Raw genomic sequence first — 19,559 nt, 5'->3', positions numbered from 1 at the left:
GTTTGGGGGCAAAGTTAACATGCTGCCAATATTTTTGGATTGGTGGCACTGCAAAAGGAGATGGAGACCTCTGCTGCCCTGCGGCGCCGAGAGATTTATTTCCACCACACTTCACAGAGCTGAGGTAAGCAGAGTGTGTCTGTGTGGCACCCTGACCTTTTGTTACTTTATTGGATGATATATGTCCAACTGAGCCAGACTGCCGAGCCTTTTTTCCCCACAATAGAATCATAACTTAGTCAGTTGGGAATCTTTCCATTTATGGTTGTCAGCAGCCCTGTTTCTTGGCCCGGGCGCACAACAGACCAGATGGCAACTCAATGTCACTTGGCACCTTGATTAGGAAAGTGGAGTTCATTGTGTGTCACCATGCAGACAGTAGTCCATGGCAAATCAATGCAGTGATGTGTGCAGCAATAATTTGTGTGCTGCACAAGTCACCACCCTGACCCTGTTGGTTAATGGTGTCAATGTGGTGCTCCCTTATGCAACAGTACATATACCTGTTTTTGTCTGATGTGCCTAATGTCCATATAGGAGCACACCGGACTGTTTTGTGTATGTGACTCTGACAAGCATGCCATACTGTCCCCACACTTAAACAAGAAGCAAAAGAGCCCTTGTATGGTGTACCCCATTTGAGTGGCTGATGTTGCAGCCATTTTATACTCGCATCCAAAAACGTAAGCTGTCCAAATGAGCATGTATGGTTCAAGGTACAAACATTTTAATGTTAGGGTGAGTATTGTGAACCCTGATGTGAGCAACAAGACATCCATCAGTTATGCATTTAGAGATTCACACATACAATCCTTTTATCACAGAGTTGTTTATCAAATGTAGAGATCTCTGATCACTGTTATAGTCCTGAAAGGCTCTGTGATTTAATGCAAAGTATACAGGAATCCTCATTGGTGCTATTTGTCCCCTTTCCCACTCTCAGAGAGGTATTTTGAAAGAGCACAATAAGAGTGTACCAGACTGTCCATCTTGGAGTTATAACCTTCTATCAGAAAATAATTCATATGGTTAGTCTAGTATTGCCCCTTGCGAAAAATACAAGTGAGGTGATACGAACACAACACCTGCAACACAGGGCCAGGTCAGTGGGCCCTCAGACCCCTATAGGCTGTTCACACCGCAGTGTGCCAGTACGGACATTTTAAAACTGCATTCAGGCAAGGCCTTCCCTAAGAGCAGGTGACAGAAAAATCATTTACTTGGGCAGCAACAGCTGTGTTTTCACATTAGAATTATTCTGTAAAGTACTTGAATTGCAATGTAATGAGACCAGCTTCATTTATATAGCATTATTTATCATATTGAGGAGGGGTTTTGTCGCACAGCAGAGGTGTAGTTTGGGAGTGACGTGTGCCAGTCAGTTGTGTGGGGGCGCATTCTGAGGTTTCGCCTTGGGCACCAAGTTTGCTAGAAACTACCCTGGCTGTCAGGCGAGGTGTCTCTTGAATGTGCATATGAAACGTGGCTCCCGTGTAAATGACTAGGGTATTTTCTATAATTTTTGCAGCTATGCTGTAGCAGTTCTGTTTTTTTTTTTCAAAATTACTTTTATTGATTGTTTTCAAAGAGTATGTAACTGCACCTCTCTTGAACAGTGCTCAAAAATTAATCTCGGCAAAAGTATCAGTTTGGGTAACATTTAAAATTTAACTTGATTTTAACTCCCACCTCCCTCCCTTATTCCCCCCTTGCCCCGCAATGGAGACGAGACAGGCCGTGAGTTTTGGTCCTTGGGTCACGGGCAAGTTGTTCAATGAGTGTACTTGGGGCTCGGGCTATTCATTCATTCCTTTGTAGGCTTCGAGGAAGGGAGCCCATTCCCTTTCCCTGCTAGGGGATATATTGTGCATGGCCCCCGTAATGTTTTCCATTGCGTAGAGTTCTCTGGCTTTTCTGGCCCATGTTTTCTCTGTCGGAAGGTCCTTCTCTTTCCAGCCTATGGTGATACAGACCCTGGCGGCCAGCAGGAGGAAGTGAGTCATATGCAGGACTTTACCCTGCGCCCTTCTTGTTCCTCAAGTCTGAATAACACCAGCTTTGGGTCCCTGACCCTTTTTATCACTTCTATTTTCCTTATCCAGGCCAGAACTTCACTCCAATACGTTTGGGATTTGAGACAAGCCCACCACATATGCCAGTAATCGGCAGGGCTTCCACACTCCCTCCAGCACAAGGGGCTAGCATGACTGAACATCTTTGAGAGTCTGAGGGGGTCGTACTGCCACCAGTGCCTTCATACCATGCAGTTTATATTGCGTTGAGATAGATATTTGTTGCACCATTTCACACATCTTTGACCACAGTTGGTCTGATAGTGGGGGACCTAGATCTTTTTCCCATCTCTTTTTTTAGATTCTCCAGGTTGTTTTCCTGTTCCACTATCATGGATCCGAATAGACGGGAGGTGAGGCCTTTACTCGAGTGGGTGTCGCTAAGTATCCGTTCGAAATTGGTGAGGTCTCTTTGAAGCTCACCTTTCCACTCACTCTGATTTCGTGAGCATACCTTTCAGTTGCAGGTATTTGAACACATCAAAGGATCTCATATGCAGTCCTGCCTCCAGGTCCTGGATTGACATGCATCCATCTCGCTTTAGGATTTGCCCCACTCTTTCTAAGCCCGCTTCATACGATTCCTGATACCGGTACTGTTCATGAATTCTGTCTCTGATGGGTGGAGCCCAGATACAGCTCAATGGGGCTAGGCCAGGTTGTAAGACTTTCGATCTCTGTTTTGTTCCAACATAGTTTCAAAAGGGGTCCCATCAGAAAGTGCTGCAATATACTATTAGGGAAAGACTTCTTAGGGGCCCATAGCCACTCACCCAGAGACACCGGTCTAAGTGGGTAGTTCTCGATGGCCAGCCACTGCTTAGCAATTCTGTTTTTAATATTAAGGACCCGTACTTGAGAGACCTGATGGGGTAGAAAGTATCATACCTGTTACTCTTTTCTAACAGATTTGCAATTCTTAGTTTTTGACACATGGTGAAACTGTGACCAAAAATAAAGGCCATGGAACCTGAAAAAAAAGTGGACCACATTTGTCAATGACAGTTTGGGCCTTTTTTGCATCTATCTTAGATGCGTAATAGAGTACAGATGCTAGCGGTCAATGGTCGAAGTGTACCCAAAGAAGCCCCCACTGCCCACAAACATTACCACGCCCCCTCCTATGTGCAGTTATGTGTTTGTATTTGTATTTTTTGATTTATAAAGCGCCTTACACCAAGGCGCTGTACAGTGGAACAACTTAATACATAAAAACATAAACAATATAACGGTGGAAGCAAAATTACAATATGCATCATTCAACAAAACGGTGAAAAGAACAATTAACTGAAGGGGGAACAGGGGAGTGGGACTGGGAAGGGGGGAGGGGTGGTGATGAGTTGGAGGAGGGAAAGGGAAGGAAGAGAGAGGGGAGGTGGGAGAGGGGAGAGAGATAGTCAAGGGGAAAGAATAAGGAGGGAGGGGATGCAGAGGGGGGAGGGGGTTTCAAGGAGGAGAATAGAGGAGGAGAGATTTAAGGAAAGTGCGGAATGAGGAGAAGGTCGAGGTGGAGCGGATTGCGAGAGGAAGGGAGTTCCAGTGCAGAGGCGCTAGGAGTTGGAAGGAGCGGAAACTGGAGGAGGCACAGGGGGATGGAGGTACAGTGAGAAGGAAAAGGTCAGCGGATCGAAGGGAACGGGAGGGGGGGTAGAAAGAGAGAAGGGAGGAGAGATAAGGAGAGATTTGTGTGCCACCCCAAGATTTCCTATGGCCTCACCAGGCCACCCCTATAAAAATATTCTGGGGGCGCCACTGGGTATCTCCCTGGCAACTAGGAGGTTTAAGTGAGGTTATAATGTTTTCCACTTCTAGGGTAGAAACGTGGGTACATTTAAATTGCTGAAGAGGTTTAGAGTCGTTAGATTGGGTACTTTGAGGGGTACATAAATTTGGTAGCTTGCATTTTTTTTAGCTGCTATTTTATTTTGGAAGTGCAAAATTTTATTAGCCAAGGTGTTTTGAATTTTGGTGCACCAATTTTTATTCTTGTTACAAGTATCAGTTGGGGGACATGGGGGGTTCCATTTGTCTTAGGAAGGCAAAGAGTTCTCCTGTGCTAGAACTAGCTTTGTTGATCCTATCATTATAGGTGTCCCGTTTTGTTTGTAAGATTTCCAATTTGTAATCAGCTGTAATTTTCAGTCGGTTGTCTTTATTAGCTACTGTTGGGTAATTTCTCCAGAGGGCTTCCACTTTCCTTTTTTCTGGCGAAGGGCTTTGAGTTTAGGGGTAAACCAAGTGTTCAAGTGGGCTGTAGGTTTACCTTTGCGCATTTTGAGAGGTGCAATATTGTCTATGGCTTGGGTGATATCCTAAAGCGGTCTGAGCCCGACTGAGGGCGACCCAAAGTGTAATACATTTGGGGAAGGGACCCCCCTTGCAAGTCCTTGTTGAAATGTGTTCTGAAAATGTCTGAGCCCGACAGAGGGGGCCCCTACATGAACCTTTTGTTGTGACATTATTTGGAAGTCTGGAAAGAGACTTTAACGTGGAAGGCCAGACGGGCTTCAATCCACATTCTGGAACTGTTTGTTGTTGAAACCCCGAGCCAGGGTGTCATCCTGCCTACAGGGACCGCCTGGCTCTGTGTGGTCTAACGTGGGGAGGAGAGCTGATTCAGCCACTTTTGAACGCTGATTTTTTTCTTTACCAACATTTCGCCTTTATGCACATATTTTGGTACATTAGAGTAAGGTCTGGCATTAGGTTGTGTTAGCCAGTCAGTCAGTCAAACAAGTTTATTCGGATTTTCAAAGAAATCCATCAAACACAAAAAAAAAAATAAAAATGCAGAAACATCACAGATAGACAATTAAAATCACTGCTCCCAAATAGAAACAATACCTCCACAGTTCATTAAATCCCTGATTCTGTCCCAGAATGACCCTTTATGGTGGCCTCTCCACCAAGGTACTTGACCGATCACGGCCTAACGGGGTAAGGTTAGCGCCAGACAATGGGGATGACCTCACAATTGGCCACCAGGTGCATCCGGACCCTGTTTCCGGATATGGACTAATTGAAATCACACTCCTGGACATCCTGCCAGCTCCCTCACGTTGTCCTAGGACTTCGTTTGCCACACTCCGGTCCCTAAAGGCCAATTCCACAGTATCGCAGAGCTGATTCCCCCCACTAAGTACTCTGACACAACCCACCAAGGATTCCCTATGCACTGAAGCACAACCTTTAGTGGACCGTAGCCAGTGTAAGGTTTTATTTAACAGGGCATCCTTTGATTCATACACATCCCTCGCCAGTTTGGGGACCCCATGAAGGAACACCCTAGCGTGTTTGGATTGACAATGAGGTAGGGGCTGGGAGGAAGCCCCACTACCCCGTAGGCCATATGCACTCTTTTTCCCTGGGAAGGTACATTGTGGGCCCTCTCGTTGAGGAACATAGACCCGCAAGGGGGTAGGCTTTGCCTTAGATTCGGACGTCCTACCAGGTTCTTTAAATTTCACTCTACTTGCACTGAGGTTGGTGGCAATTGCTGGTCCCGCGTTACCCAGCCCCAAGCTAAGGGAGGTAATTGTAGGAGCTACAGTTACAGGGCTCATGGTGGCCTGTTCCCCCTGAGATACCCATGGAGGATCAGGGGGACCCTTGCCCATGTTTGAAGTGATCAGTGGCACCCCATCCCTCATAGCCCACCCCTTAGTTTCTAAGAGGGATGAGAGCAAAGATCTGATGGCTGCTAGCTCCACCAGCACTTGATTGCATTTACAGCCGGCCCCCCTAGGTATAAAGACACCCCCAACTGGGGTGTCAGTACCTATTCCAGTGTCAATGCTAGTACTACAACCCAGTCGATCAGTGGTCCTAAGTGCGGAGAGATGGAGATGAGAGCTGGCTACTGAACAGGATGAAGACCCTTGCTCATTACACGGGCTGCGAGAGCGGAGGGGTTGGTTATGCATGGAGCCGTCGCTGGATTGACCCTCCTCTGTGGGAACGGGGGCAGGAGAGGAACTGGACAAACCCACAACCATTCCAGAGCCAAAGTTACGATCGCAAACCTCTGCAACATCCAAAGCAAGTGCAAGTTCAGAACATAACGCACCCGATGAGGTACCAGGGGAGGTGCCAAGGGAGAGGCTAGATGGTTGACAGCCCCTGCTAAACTCTGTATGCCGAACCAGTTCCCCCTCCGTCCCCGGGCATGGTTCATCAAAGGCAGGAGGCGGAAATAATGGGCGAGATGTCATAGTGGGGGCCCGGAACTCCCCTGCAGCGGGGGTTGGACAAACTGACATACCGCCCTTGTTTGGGGCTATGTCTGCGGAGTCTCCCAAACTCAGCCGACCATCCGTAGTAACTTCTATGGTTGAAGATGACTCCATGGTTACCACCTTTGTTGCTATACCCCCTCCTCCTCCCCAGAGAAGGTGAGACAGACCCGCCTGACCACCGTCCTCTCTATCACCGCCAACACAAAGACCTTCCAGATCAGTTTTACTGTCCCTTATGACTTGGAGATTGTTCAGGACTTCTTTTTCAGACGAGAGAGAAGTGAGGTGGCTAGAAGAAGTCACTTCCCCAACAACGAGGGCAGTGTCAATGAGTGAAGAGACCGCAGTAAGAGCCTTAACTCCAGTTGTTCCTCCTTGGTGGCTCAGTCTCTTAATAACCACAATTTTACGTGATGGTGACTGCTCAATGCTGATGGGGGCAGGCTCAGAGCAACACGGGAGTGAGGAGAGAGGCAAGGTGGGAGAGGGTTTCTTAAGTACAGCGTGGCCCTTGTAGGACCTTAATGACTTTAACAGACGCATAGCAGATCCCCTCGAGCCAAAACCTCAAGCACAAAACAGTTCCTGGCTTTTACTCCTTTACTCCCTTACTCCTTCGGGCAGTCACAAAAAGTAAGCACTCCCCTGCACTTACTTGCTTCCCAGCCGCACCCGGAAAGGGCCTCCCACCACGAACGCCGAACACCTGCGGCGCCAAACACCGCGCCCTTGCCCCGCCGCGGGCTTCACCGCTGCGGGGCCGTGGAAAAGAGTTTATGTGCCTGGGGGCGTGGCCTGGGACCAGGAAGCAGCTGGAGGTCCTGCGGCGCCAAACACCGCGCCCTTGCCCCGCCGCGGGCTTCACCGCTGCGGGGCCGTGGAAAAGAGTTTATGTGCCTGGGGGCGTGGCCTGGGACCAGGAAGCAGCTGGAGGTCCTGCGGCGCCAAACACCGCGCCCTTGCCCCGCCGCGGGCTTCACCGCTGCGGGGCCGTGGAAAAGAGTTTATGTGCCTGGGGGCGTGGCCTTGGACCAGGAAGCAGCTGGAGGTCCTGCGGCGCCAAACACCGCGCCCTTGCCCCGCCGGTTGTGTTAGCATAGGTGATCTTGTTTTGACAGACTCCACTAGGACTTTATTATTTGATGGCCGAGCGTGCATCCCATCTAAGACGTAGGGCAAGATGGGCATTCTTCCAACCCTTTTTCGAGGGTGTCTGGTCAAAGTTTCGACTCAAAAGGGTCGAATGACAAAAGGGTTGAGTCAATTCGACCGAAAACAAAAGGATCGATTTATTTTAATTTTTTTTGTAATTTTTTTTAATGTTAAAGGTATTTGTACCGCGCCTGTCACCAACGGAATTGGTCCCCAGGCGCTCAGGCAGATCTGTAAACGATAAAGGTGGGATGGGTTAGTAAGGTTAAGAAGGGAGTAGTATAGTGAGAGGAGTGGTGTTCTGTTGGCAGCTTCAACTCGGTGTACACCGGGTGCTGAGCTTTGGTGCGGGTATCGGATCGGAGTCAGTCCGCGTGTGCTGCTGTTCTGGATTATGTGTTGTTGCAGTGTTGTGAAGTGCGTGCGGCTTGTTGTGCGAGAGATGGTTGTGTGAGTTTTTTGAGTGAGATAAGTATGCAGAGTTTGAGCTTGTATTGGTTAGTGGGTTACCTGACCTTTACCTTGCTAACATTCACAGTTCTGTCTGAGTGTGGCACTTGCCGGCCCTCACACTCCCACCCAGATGCGGCGCAGGCTAGTGTCTGGAGACCCGTCCAGGTGTGGGCATGCTAACATTCACAACTCCATCTGAGCGCCACGTAGGCTGGTGTTCACAACTCTAGGTGTGGCCCATGTTGGCATTCATGTTTTTCTAGGTGCGGGCATGTTGACCTTCAATCGATCCTATCCAGATGCGACGCAGGCCAGCGTCTATCTAGATGCGTCTGCCTGTCTGGATATGTTCGTCGGGTACGTGCGAGTCAGAGAGTAAATTGGGCTTTCGTGTGGGTCTAGGTATGTGGTCAGTCTCTGCAGCCTTCCTTCGTGACTATTTTCCATGTTGTCTTATGCTCTGTCGAGTGGTTGGTTCTTTGGTTTGAGTGTTTGTCCAATTTGAGAGTGATCGAGGTTGGAGTTATTTTCGTCATTGTTTTAGTGTCTGGGCATTCGAGTGCGTCTCTGGTGTGGTTATGCTTTGAAGAGCCATGATTTGAGGAGTTTCCTGAATGCTAGGTGGTTTGTTGTATTCCGTATATTCTTAGGTAACTTTTCTTTTTTTTTTTTTTTTTTTTTTTTTGCTGTAGTATAGGTAAAAAATGATGTTTTTACACCAAAAAATAAAATAAATTTGACCTTTTTTTTCAGTCGAATTGACTGGACCCTTTTGTCATTTGACCCTTTTGAGGCGAAACGTTGACCTATAGCCCTTTTCGAGAACAATAAAGGTTTTCCAAAAGTATCTTTTGTGTCTCTTGCTTTTGATACCTGGCCTCCACTAAGGTAGGGGACTAGACCGAGAGATGGGGCATCTTGGTGTGGGTTGTGAAGGATGGCATGGAGTTTAGTGTGTGACAAGGGTTGGGGCCTCTTGGGGTGAGTGGAGGGCAGGATGGGGTATGATGGAGGGATGAATGGGGAATTTTGGTATGGGTGTACTAGAAGGAGGTATGGGGCATCTTGGTGGGGCCTGAAATGGCAGGAGGGGGCATCTTGGTGACTTCTGTGATGGTGGGGCATCTTGGTAGGGTCTGGAATGGGGGCACATTGGTGTGGGTCTCAAGGGATGGGGACATCATGTTATGGGTCTAGAGCAGTGGTCTTCAAACCTTTTTGGTCCCCCCCCATGCCCTGAGCAAAATGTGGGCAGGCTGGGCCACCCCAGAAATGCCAAATGGACAGTGAGTTCAAATGGAGTTCAAATGGCTATGAACTATTGCACGCCGTCACTGCACCCTACTCCCACTATAGACCCCGGGCTCCCCCACATGCCCCCCTCCTCACACCAGTCCCTGGGCTCCCCCCACCCCGTTCCCAGTACAAGACCTGTGGCATCTGGTGAATTTTGTAAGTGGAGGGGCATAAATATTTCCCCCATATATGCCAAAGCGACAGAGCGTAGCGGGGGAGCCTGAATCAATCATGGGAGGTGTGGGGGCGGGGCGGTTCTACTCCAGGGACATATTTTTTAAAATGATGGCTTCACATGTTGCATTTTAGAGCATACATAAAAAAAAATGAGTAAAAAGCCAAACAGTTTGCAATTGGCGCTAGGGGGCCCAGGGACCAGGCATGGTATTTTTTACTGGACATCTATAAAATACCATGCTTTCCCCAGGGGAAATTTTTGACTCAACATCTATGGTAGAAGTCCAGTAAAAAAAAACACCATCCCAGTCCCCTGGGCTCCACAGTGCCTCGGAGGGAGAGCTGATTTTGGCAGGTGGGTAGGGGATTGTGCAAAATGTCTTTGTTGTACAACCCTCCAACCTCCCCCTTCCCCCCACCCACCAAAATCAGCTTAACGGACCAACACACACGCATTCACACAGCAAGCTATCATTCGCACAAGCACCCATAACCATACACTCGCTCATAGCATACACACATCCATACACATATTGAAATAAAAAATAAATGAACATAAACGTACCTTCTGCCCCGCTCCTGAAGTTTCCTCCCCAGCGCTCTAGCTGCATTATGAACAGGAATTGGGAAGAAAGATCTTCCTGGTTGCGCCCTGCGTGTGGGTGCTGAAACGCACTGCTCCAGCCTGCTCTATCTGTATGTGTGAGGAGTTGCAGGAGCTCCCCCGCGCACATACAGACATGCAGTTCCCCAGCCAGCATTTCAAATGAGCTATGCATGGCTTGTGAAGCAAAACATTGATCATTGAGCATGTGCGGCTTGGGAACTGAACTGTCAAAGGTAAACCGTGTTTCCCTTTGACAGTTCAGCCAGCCCAGGAGCGCTCCCTCTGCTGGAAAAAACTGCTGAGGGAGCGCTCCATGTTTCACCGGGCTGGCTCCTCCATAATGGGTGAAGGGGCCACTGGGTCGGCGCCCCCTTGCTCATTATGGACAAGCAGCCCCTACCCAGGGCTCTCCCTGCCCTGCTTTCCTCCATTAATAAAAAAATAAAATAAAAAAAGCATGCTGGCGAGGGTTTGCACAATTGGAATACCTCTGGTCTAGAGGGGGAGATGGGGCATCTTCGTGTCTGGAATAGAGTGAGGGGAATCTTAGTGGGGTCTCTAATGGAGGGAGTAAGGCATCTTGAGGTCTGGAATGGGAGCATCTTGGTGGGCTCTGGATTGGAGGGATGGTGCTATCTTGGTGGGGTCTGGAGAGTGGCATGGGGCATCTGGGTGTGTGGAGGGAGGCATAGTATGGGCCTGGATGAGAGAGAGGGGGGGGGCATCTTGGTGTGGGTCACGAGAAAGAGCTGGGGCACATTTGTCTGTAGGGTAAGGGCGTCTGGGTGTGAATGGAGAGATGGGATATGTATGTCTGGGGAGAAGAATGTTGGTCTACGGGAGGGGTGGGAGCATATGGGCGTTGAGGAACGGATGGGGTAATCTGGGTGTGTGTCTAGAGACAGGCCGGAAGGTGCCATCTGTGTGTGAGTCTGGAGAGAGGGATGGGGCATTTTGGTGTAGTTATGGAGGGACGGATGCTGGCGTCTTTGTGTGGGTTTGGTGGGAGGGATGGTGGTATGTGGGTCCAGAGTAGGGATGGTGGCATTTGAATCGAAAACGTGTGTTTGAAAGTAGAGGATGGTGCATCTGAGTGTGAATGGGGACATGTAGGGCTTGGGTATCTGTGAGTGGGAGCATGGGGGTGGGGCGTGGGGGGTGGGGCATGCAAATCCAGCGTGAGGGATGGTGGTGGCTGGGCTTGGAAGGAAGAATTTGGCATCTGGGCCTGGTGGGATGATTGGTGGCATGTATATGAGCAGTATGTGTTTACAGGGAAAGGAGAGCATCTGGGTTTGAATGAAGGGACAGGGCGTCTCAGTGTGGATGGACAAGGTGGGGAAGTATGCAGCATGCAAGTCTGAGTGTGGTATGGGGCAACTGTGTGTGAATGTGGGATTGGGCATCTGGGTGTAGATGGGAGCATGTAGGGCTGGGGGCGTTTGATTGAATGGAGGGATGTCGCATGTAGGTCTGTAGTGACGGATTGAGACATCTGCACGTGAATCGATGGATGGGGATGTGAATATCTGGAGGGATGGGGCATGTGAATCTGGAGCACCTCTCTGGAGCGAGGGATGGGGGCATTTGCATGTGAATCGAGAGAAGCGGGTATCTGTTACTGGAAGCATGGTGGCATGTAAGTCTGGAGGAAAGGAGGCAGCATATGGGTGTGAATGGAGGGATTGAGCATGTAGAGCTGGGATCATCTGTGTGTGGAGGGAGGGCTGGGGACTTGGGGTCTGGTAGGAGGGCTGGAGCACCTGTGCATTTGTCTGGAGGTAAGGGTGGGGCATCTAGTTGTGAATGGAGGGATGGGGCATGTAGGTCTGGAGGGAGCAATGGGGGCATCTAGGTGTGAATGGAATGGTGGGGCATGTAAGCCTAGAGGGAGGGTTGGTTGCATGTGGGTCTGAAGGGAAGTTTGGGGCATTCATGTGGCTATAGGATGAGTCTGTCTGGCTGTATGGTTCTGTGGGTCTAGAGGGACAGATCAGGGTGCTTTGGTGTGGTTTGGTCTGGTGTGGGCAACCAGAACTTTTTGAAGTTCTCCCCTTTCTACTCCACTCATGGATGGCCCTCAAACAAAACTATTCCTTTCTCTGCTCTTTTGATGCTAGGTCTAGGCCCCATGCAGTGGCCTGCATAGCTCAGCATGCATGCCTGCTGGCACATTGACTTTTATAAGGCTCAGGCTCCCGATACATAGGAACGAACTGCACTTAATTTTGCACTCATTGCTGGCATAGGGGAGCTCTGGGACGAAACGCTAGGTGTCACTTCTCCCCCAATGGGGAGCCCCTTTCCTGTGAAAGAAGGCCGCTACCAGATAGTCCCCCTGGGGGTGGTATAATGCGGGAGGATCTGATGTGTAGGGACTCCTCCCACTGGGAATAGGGTTGACCATATAGGGTATAGCACTTATGAACATATCTCACCCCACATACTCGCTCCTCTTTCCTCTTCTACTTTCTATATAGGCCTATGTACTGTGGTAAGGCAAAATATCCTGAGATCCTTAAGAACTGGGACGAAAAAGAACCTTAGGAGCCCATGTAATCTAAATTCTGGGACGAGCGGGCCCCGGGGAGTAATGAAGATAGGATCCGCGAAAGAAACAAAGGATTAATGAGCCTAAGGACAGCTGGCAACATTGTATAAAGATCGACAATGGACTAAACACAGGGAGACGGTCACAGGCAGCTGCACAGGGTTGCAGGTTTGCTGATCGGCGAACGCGAGAGAGTCCAATCTTCCTTACCAATCCAGAGGGAGAGCTCTCCAAGGTTGCTGGTGGTCAGCCGCGTCTTATGGTTGGAGGGTTTGCAGGAGCAGACCTTTGCTCCACGCTGCTGAAAGGAGGAAGAAACATGGACGGCAACCGGGAACGCCATCACGGAGCCACAGAGGAAACGAGACGCTGCAGAAGCAGAAATGAACGCCAGCTGGCCCAGGCAGCCCTGGTGATGTGCCGAGAAACCAAACGGTAAGGGGTGACGTTGGAGATCTGGAGGGAATGCTGGGAGGCTCAGTAAGAGGGTCCCACAGCCTCTGGGCAAGCACTACACTTGGGTGGCACTGCAGGGGGCATACCAATCCCCTCTTCATCGTCACTGTGGCAGAATAAATCCTGCTGACATCCAGAGAAGGGGCAAAGACCCCGAGCATATTAAACAGACCCAGGGAGGTAGAATCCCTCAAAGGTGGCAGAGAGGAGCCACCTGATCACCAAAGGAGGGCTAGATACCCTCACCAAGAGAAAGAGAATCTGAGAGGGAGAGCCCCTCTGACATGGGTAGAGGGAAGCCCACTGACACCATCCCCAAACTAAGAGTTCTCTTCCTGATGGCAGTACTTGGCAAGAGAGTGTCCCAAGTCGACCAGAGCAAAGAAAAATAGAAGCCAGGGCCTGGAATCCAAAATAAGATAGCAACACAAGTCTTCTTCCTCGTTGCCGTTCTTGGAAGAGAAGTGTACCAACAAAGGCAGACCGAAGGAGAGTAGCAAGGGTCGTGGACCCCTCCAAAAGCGTAGCGATTAAGAGTGAAGTTGAAGAAAAAGACCAAGGGAAGGGAGTCCTTCCCTCTGGTTGCAACTGATGCCAGGAGAATGGAGCCATTCTCTTGATAAACCAGACTAGTAGGAAAGTCCAGATGTCTGTGCAAGGGAGCCATTCCCCTAGACTGTGTGAAACCGAACACCAGGAGAAGGGAGACCTTCTTGTGGTCCGTCCAGAAGGAGCATAAAATGTTGTGTTGAGAACTTTACCAAACCTGGGGAAGGGAGACATTCCCCCTGATGATGTCTTAGACACAAGACTGTAAAAACTGGTTTTGACAAGCCATGGACCCTAAACCAAGGAGAAAGGAGTAATTCTCCTGGGACAAGACCAAAGATGCTTTATTTTATAGTTTGTAGTGTAAGGGACGGGGGTAAGATTTTCTTGGCACAGGATGGTGGACACCTTTGATTTGACAGACAATGGCCCTCATTACGAGTTTGTCGGTAGCCATGGAGCTTTTAGCTCCATGGCTGCCACCAAACCGGGCTCATTTACCGGGTTCCTGCAATGAGGAATGACCAGGTCATTCCAACATTGGAGGACCCGGTAATTCCTCCTTGCAGGAACCATTCCCCATTCCATCCCCATATAGGGATAGTCGGGTTTTCTCTTTCCTTTTAGTCTTTGGGCCTCATCACAACTTGAGCGGTAGCCCTTAAATGTGGCGGTAACGCTATTACTGCCACATTTTAAGGGTCTGCCCAATCACAAGTCTGGCAGCATTTCCCCCCAGCTCTAAGCTGGGGATAAATGCACCGACTTGACGCCCATTTTCAGGTGCAATTAGCGCAGCACTATTAGTGCGCGATAGTTGCGCCGAAAAAGGCCGAATGGGTCCACTGGGGAATACCCATTACCGCCCCCAACCCTTGATCTGGAGCTAATAGTGCTGACTGGGTGGCGGTAACGCTCTTAGCCCAGGCGGTATCCTGGTAGTAATACCGCCGGGATACCGCCCAACTCGTGATGAAGCCCCTTAACTCCACTCATGCTTCCTTTGTGTCAGTCTCCTTTTTCTGCACCCTTACACCTGGCATCACCCAACCCCATATCCAACCGTAGTACTTTTCAATAACCGTGTCCAACTTTTACTGCATACCTGTTTCACGTCTTCGGTCTGCCACGTTTTTGGGGCTGTTCCAGAAGTGAGCTGGTGACACAGGAAGCCGGGACCGCAGCCCCAAGAACATGGCTTCCTGACCAACTTCCCACACCATGTGGTTGCTTCCCCTGATTATCGTGATGCAAGGACAGTGCGAACACTGACTGTGGAAGCAAAATGTTCTTGCCAGATGATGGAGGTGGAGGCGCTCTGAGTGATGGTAGCAAGAATCGAACTGAATAGGTAGCAGACATGCAACAATAAGGATGTGGAAAGGGACTAGTACCAACAGGAGGCGGGGAAGGATCCAGTAACAAGGAAGGGGAAAGATTGGTGCGTGCAGGGTGGCATGAGAGGAGGGAATAGTAGGAGACCATGCAGGATTAAATGATAAATGGAGACTAGTCAAGGTAAGGCTGGAATTCACAAACGAGAAGTCGGGACACTGTAGGCAGGGAACTGGCTGAGTGCATTAAGACGCGCTCAGCAAAGGGAGAAATGGTTTAAAATACCCCATCCTCTCTGAAAACGAGGCTGGCAGCACAGCGTTGCCGTGGAGACCCCTGAGGTTGGCATACACTGCGCATACACATGCGCAGTGAAATGATCATGGCGACGCCCAGGCAGCCAACCTCCTGGACCTTGCTGGGTGCAGACACCAGTGAGTATAAAAACATTAGTGCAGGTGCCACAGGTAAGGTCTATTGAAGGTATGTGGGCGTGCTAGTATTACTGTGGGTGCGTGTAGATATGAATGGAGCTGTGACACAGTACTGCCCTTCAGCTGCCTCCCTACATCACATTGTAATTGCATACAGAGCTTTAAGACCCAGTGGCTACCTTGCAGTGCATTTGACTCAATCACCACTACTGGTAACTTCATTGTCAGTCGAGTCACTACATAGTTGTGAATCGGCTCCTTTTGACTTTAGGAAGTTAACTTATTATTTTTTTTTATTTATTAATTGATTTAGCTGATTGCTCAACTTTTCAATTTATATAAAACAGTATTCAAGTTACAGTAGATAAAATTCAATCCAATTTAAATTTAAATACAGAACAAAACGGCATTGAGGTCAATATACAAAAAGTTATGTGTTTAAATTCGATTAAACATTAACATCAAGTTTCTAGATTATCTCGTGAAATACACTTACAACATCTAGGCTTCCAGTTTAAGGGGATGGAGGAAATCAATTGCAGCTATATAAAAGCCCATAGATCGTGGACTCAAAATTAAAGACCATCTACGTTCAGAATGTATATTCGCTATTTCATGTATATGATTAGAAAAATGCATATTTCTCTTCTGGGACAAATTGATACAATGTAAAAGCAAGTGTTCCAATGTTTCTTTAACACTTAAGTCACAGCAAAATCTGCAAAAATTGCTTTCTTGGCTAATTTGTTTTCTCTGTGCGAGAATATTACGGATTGGCCATAAATTCAAACGCAAACGTAAAATTGCAGATCGTAAATTCGGATTCGGAGCTTTGCAAAGATACACTTCGGGGATTCCCATTTTTTTATCACCAAAGAGTTTTGAATCAAAATGCTTATACGACATACAGATAGTCCGAGTGTCAATCCAGTCTTGTCTGAAATTTTTTGTTTTGGCAAGATCTGGATTGCACACCAAATTGTCTACAGTAACATTAGCACTAGCCATGATCTGCATTACATAACTGGACCATTCTTTGACAAAGAGGTGCGTAGTACTAAGAATATAACTTGCTAGTATCGATAACAACATATCTGACTGATTATATATCAAACATTTACGATATAACGCACGTAGTTGCCATTGGTATTTTGCATGGAGGGAGGTAACGCCCAGCTCATATCTTAACCAGGCTCCCGGGGTGTTTGAGGTAGTCCCAAGATTTGATGCCAATATTTTGCTTCTAACTTGTTAAAATATTGGTTTTTAATGGGCCTGTCTGATTCAAGCCCATATAAAAGAGTCAGAGTCACTTTTTGTCGCCAATATAAGATGGCTGCAGAGATGGAGAATTTACCGAATTTGTGCAAGATGAGCCTGGTTTGGGATATAGATGGAATTACTCTAGCAGAGACTATGCTTAATTGAGTTGTTGTACGTGCTGTAGCATCAAAAGTCACACCTAGGTATATATAATTTGGCACAATCTCTAGATTTACATTTTTGATTTGCCACATCATTTTACTGTATCGAGTGACCTTCGGTGTATACAAAACAATTTGGGATTTGTTCAAGTTTATCTGCAATTCATTGTCATCAAAATACAGTGTAACAGTTGAAAGTAGTTTTTGCAGCCCACTGGGCGATTTTGAAATAAGCACAAGGTCATCCATAAACCAGAGCGCTTTTATGGCGACATTGTTCAATTTTGGGGAGTCCGAGGAAAGATTTTGCAACACTATTTTTATAGTTTGAATGAAAAAATTAAACAGTGCTGAGGCCAGAATCCAGCCTTGTTTCAGGCCTTTCGTAGTTTTGATGGAGGCGGAAAGAAGGCCCATGATAGATAGTCTGATCTTGACAGATGTTTCAGAATGTAATGCGTGAATATTGTCAATCAGATGACCAGGGCAATTTGCTTCTTTCAATTTTGTGATTAGCTTGACCCTTGAGACCGAGTCAAATGCCGCTTTGAGGTCTATAAAGGCAAAATAAATTGGTGTTTTGTTGCAATGTGCCTGTTGTTTAATTGCATTGATGGTGAGAAGATTTATCGCTGTGCCCATTCCTGGTATGAAGCCTGTTTGGTAAAAGAGTTTTCCTGGAGTGTCAATGAGCGCTGTGGGTCGATAGTGTGATGGGTCTGCTCGATTCCCTTTTTTGAATATGGGAACAATTAGTGACATGCGCCAAGATTCTGGGATGGATTGTGTCCGTAGAATATATGAAGAAATATTTTGAAGAATGAACGACCATTGTTTTGGATGTTCCTTCATCATAAAGTTGGTCAAGCCATCAGGCCCCGCTGCACGCGATGATGAAGATTTGTTGATCAGTTCTTCGATAATTTCTGGAGTGCATTCTATCTGCCAAGGTGAGGACGATTGTTTAATGTATCGGTATTTATCAAATTTATCGTCTTGGTACAGCATAGAGAAATGTTTGGTCCATTGGTCTTCTGTCACTCCATTCAATTGGGTATCCAGTTGTTTGTGGCCTGTCACTTCGTTTAGCATGGACCAAAGCTGGGTAGTATTCTTATTATGAGCTAGTTTTAAGAAATGTTCTCCATCACGTTGAAACATGGAGCTCTTATGCGTTCTTATCCAGTTCTTCTATTTACATTTCATGGTAATCTTGCCTTGTTGTCTTTCTTTCATTGGTAATTTGAGAGTAGATTTTAGGGCTCGCCTATAACTTGTTTTCTCTTGCTGAAGTTGATGGTCAAACACATGTTTGTGTTTCTTCTGATTTGATATTTTGAATGTTTTGAACCTGTTTAAACATCAGTAGGGTGTCCGAATAAGAGTGAACAGGAGATTGCAACTCTTGTGTTTGTAGAATTTGATTTAGTGCCCTCAGTTTATCATGGTTCCATTTAAATCGTGTTCTCGAGTTGTTAATGATTAAATTTGGTGTCATCCATTGTTATGGTTGTGCACTAATGTCATTTTGACAGGGCCAAGTAAGGATCAAGGTATTATGATCACTTGATGACTGCTTTTGAATTTCAAATTTTGTCGCCTTCATGAATAGGTCTTCAGTCATAAAGGTATAATCAATGATACTTATGGAAGCGCCTCTTTGCCAGGTCAGATTGGGTGGTATATCTCCCGGCAATGAACCGTTGGCCATGTGGAAATTCCATTAATTCATAAAGCTTTGACCTCTGATAGTATCTTCACGTGTAAGTTTGAAGTTGGATGTCATATTCTTTAAATTGAAGTCTCCTGTAATAATGGTGGTGGTTATTGTTGCTGTTTTGGCTACTGTTTCTAAGAGAGATGATAAATCTCTATAAAAGATTCCATCGGTAATAGCTGCAGGGTTTCTATATAAATTGATTAGGGCTATATTTATATTATCTTTAGAAACTTTTACCAGCTGCATGAATTGATTGGGCGTTTCCCATTCATTAACGGTAAAGCCTCTGCTAGATTTTGCTGCAACTAATAATCCTGCCATTGGACGGCCTTGAGTTGATTTAATTGCAGGAAGAAAAGCTATAGAATGATCATCCCAGATAGGTTTATTCAACATCCATGTCTCTTGTAGTGCCACGATTTCATAATTATTGAGGTCCATAGTTTGATTCTCTCCAGATGGTGGTGACCTCGGGAGTTCCAGAAAGCCAGTGACACTTCACATTTTAATGGAGTTGGTGATGGTTATGATTTTAGCGATAGAGTGCAAAAGGCACATCCACACTCTAGTTTCGGTTGTGGTTTTCTATGCAGATCTTCAGAAGAATTATCAGCGTTTGTGGATCTCTGTGTTTCTTTCGGGATCTTGAGCAAGCAAAAACCCCATCTCGAATAACGCCATTTTTGCTTGCCATAAGGTGTTTGAGACTAGGCCAGATCGCATCCATAGTCGCACTATAGAGAGATTTGTGTCGCACAGGAATTCCACCTGATCGATGTCAGCCGAGGAGATATCTTCTAGTTCTTGAAGTTCGTTAAAGATGTTCAAAATGCTAGATCTGCGAAGATCATATTTTTCATATGGAGCATTTCTACATTTCAGTATTAATGTATGAAATTGCTTGAATTTATTTATTTTGATATCCTGTTTTGTTTGTGTTCTATTGAAATCTCTTGGAAATTGATCGGAACTCCGCTTTGAGCTTGTTTGTTCCTGTTGATTCTGATTAGGCAAGTGGGTCTTGTTTGTTTTCGTCGGGTACAGCTCTGATGAATCATAGATATCATGCGATGCAACAAAGTGCCTATCTCTTTCAGC

General features: G+C 47.1%; 1 long non-coding RNA gene across 1 annotated transcript in view; it reads left to right on the top strand.

Moving 5' to 3' along the window:
* The window catches only part of LOC138569481 (uncharacterized), a 56,853-nt gene that overhangs the window by 12,896 nt on the left and 24,398 nt on the right, over nucleotides 1-19,559 (top strand). The window lies entirely within an intron of this gene.

The sequence above is a fragment of the Ambystoma mexicanum genome, chromosome 2q, assembly GCF_040938575.1.
Source record: "Ambystoma mexicanum isolate Mex_15411 chromosome 2q, UKY_AmexF1_1, whole genome shotgun sequence".
In the NCBI taxonomy this organism is placed as follows: Eukaryota; Metazoa; Chordata; class Amphibia; order Caudata; family Ambystomatidae; genus Ambystoma; species Ambystoma mexicanum.
The sequence above is the reverse complement of the archived record's forward strand: the minus strand, read 5'-3'. Positions and strand labels throughout refer to the sequence as shown.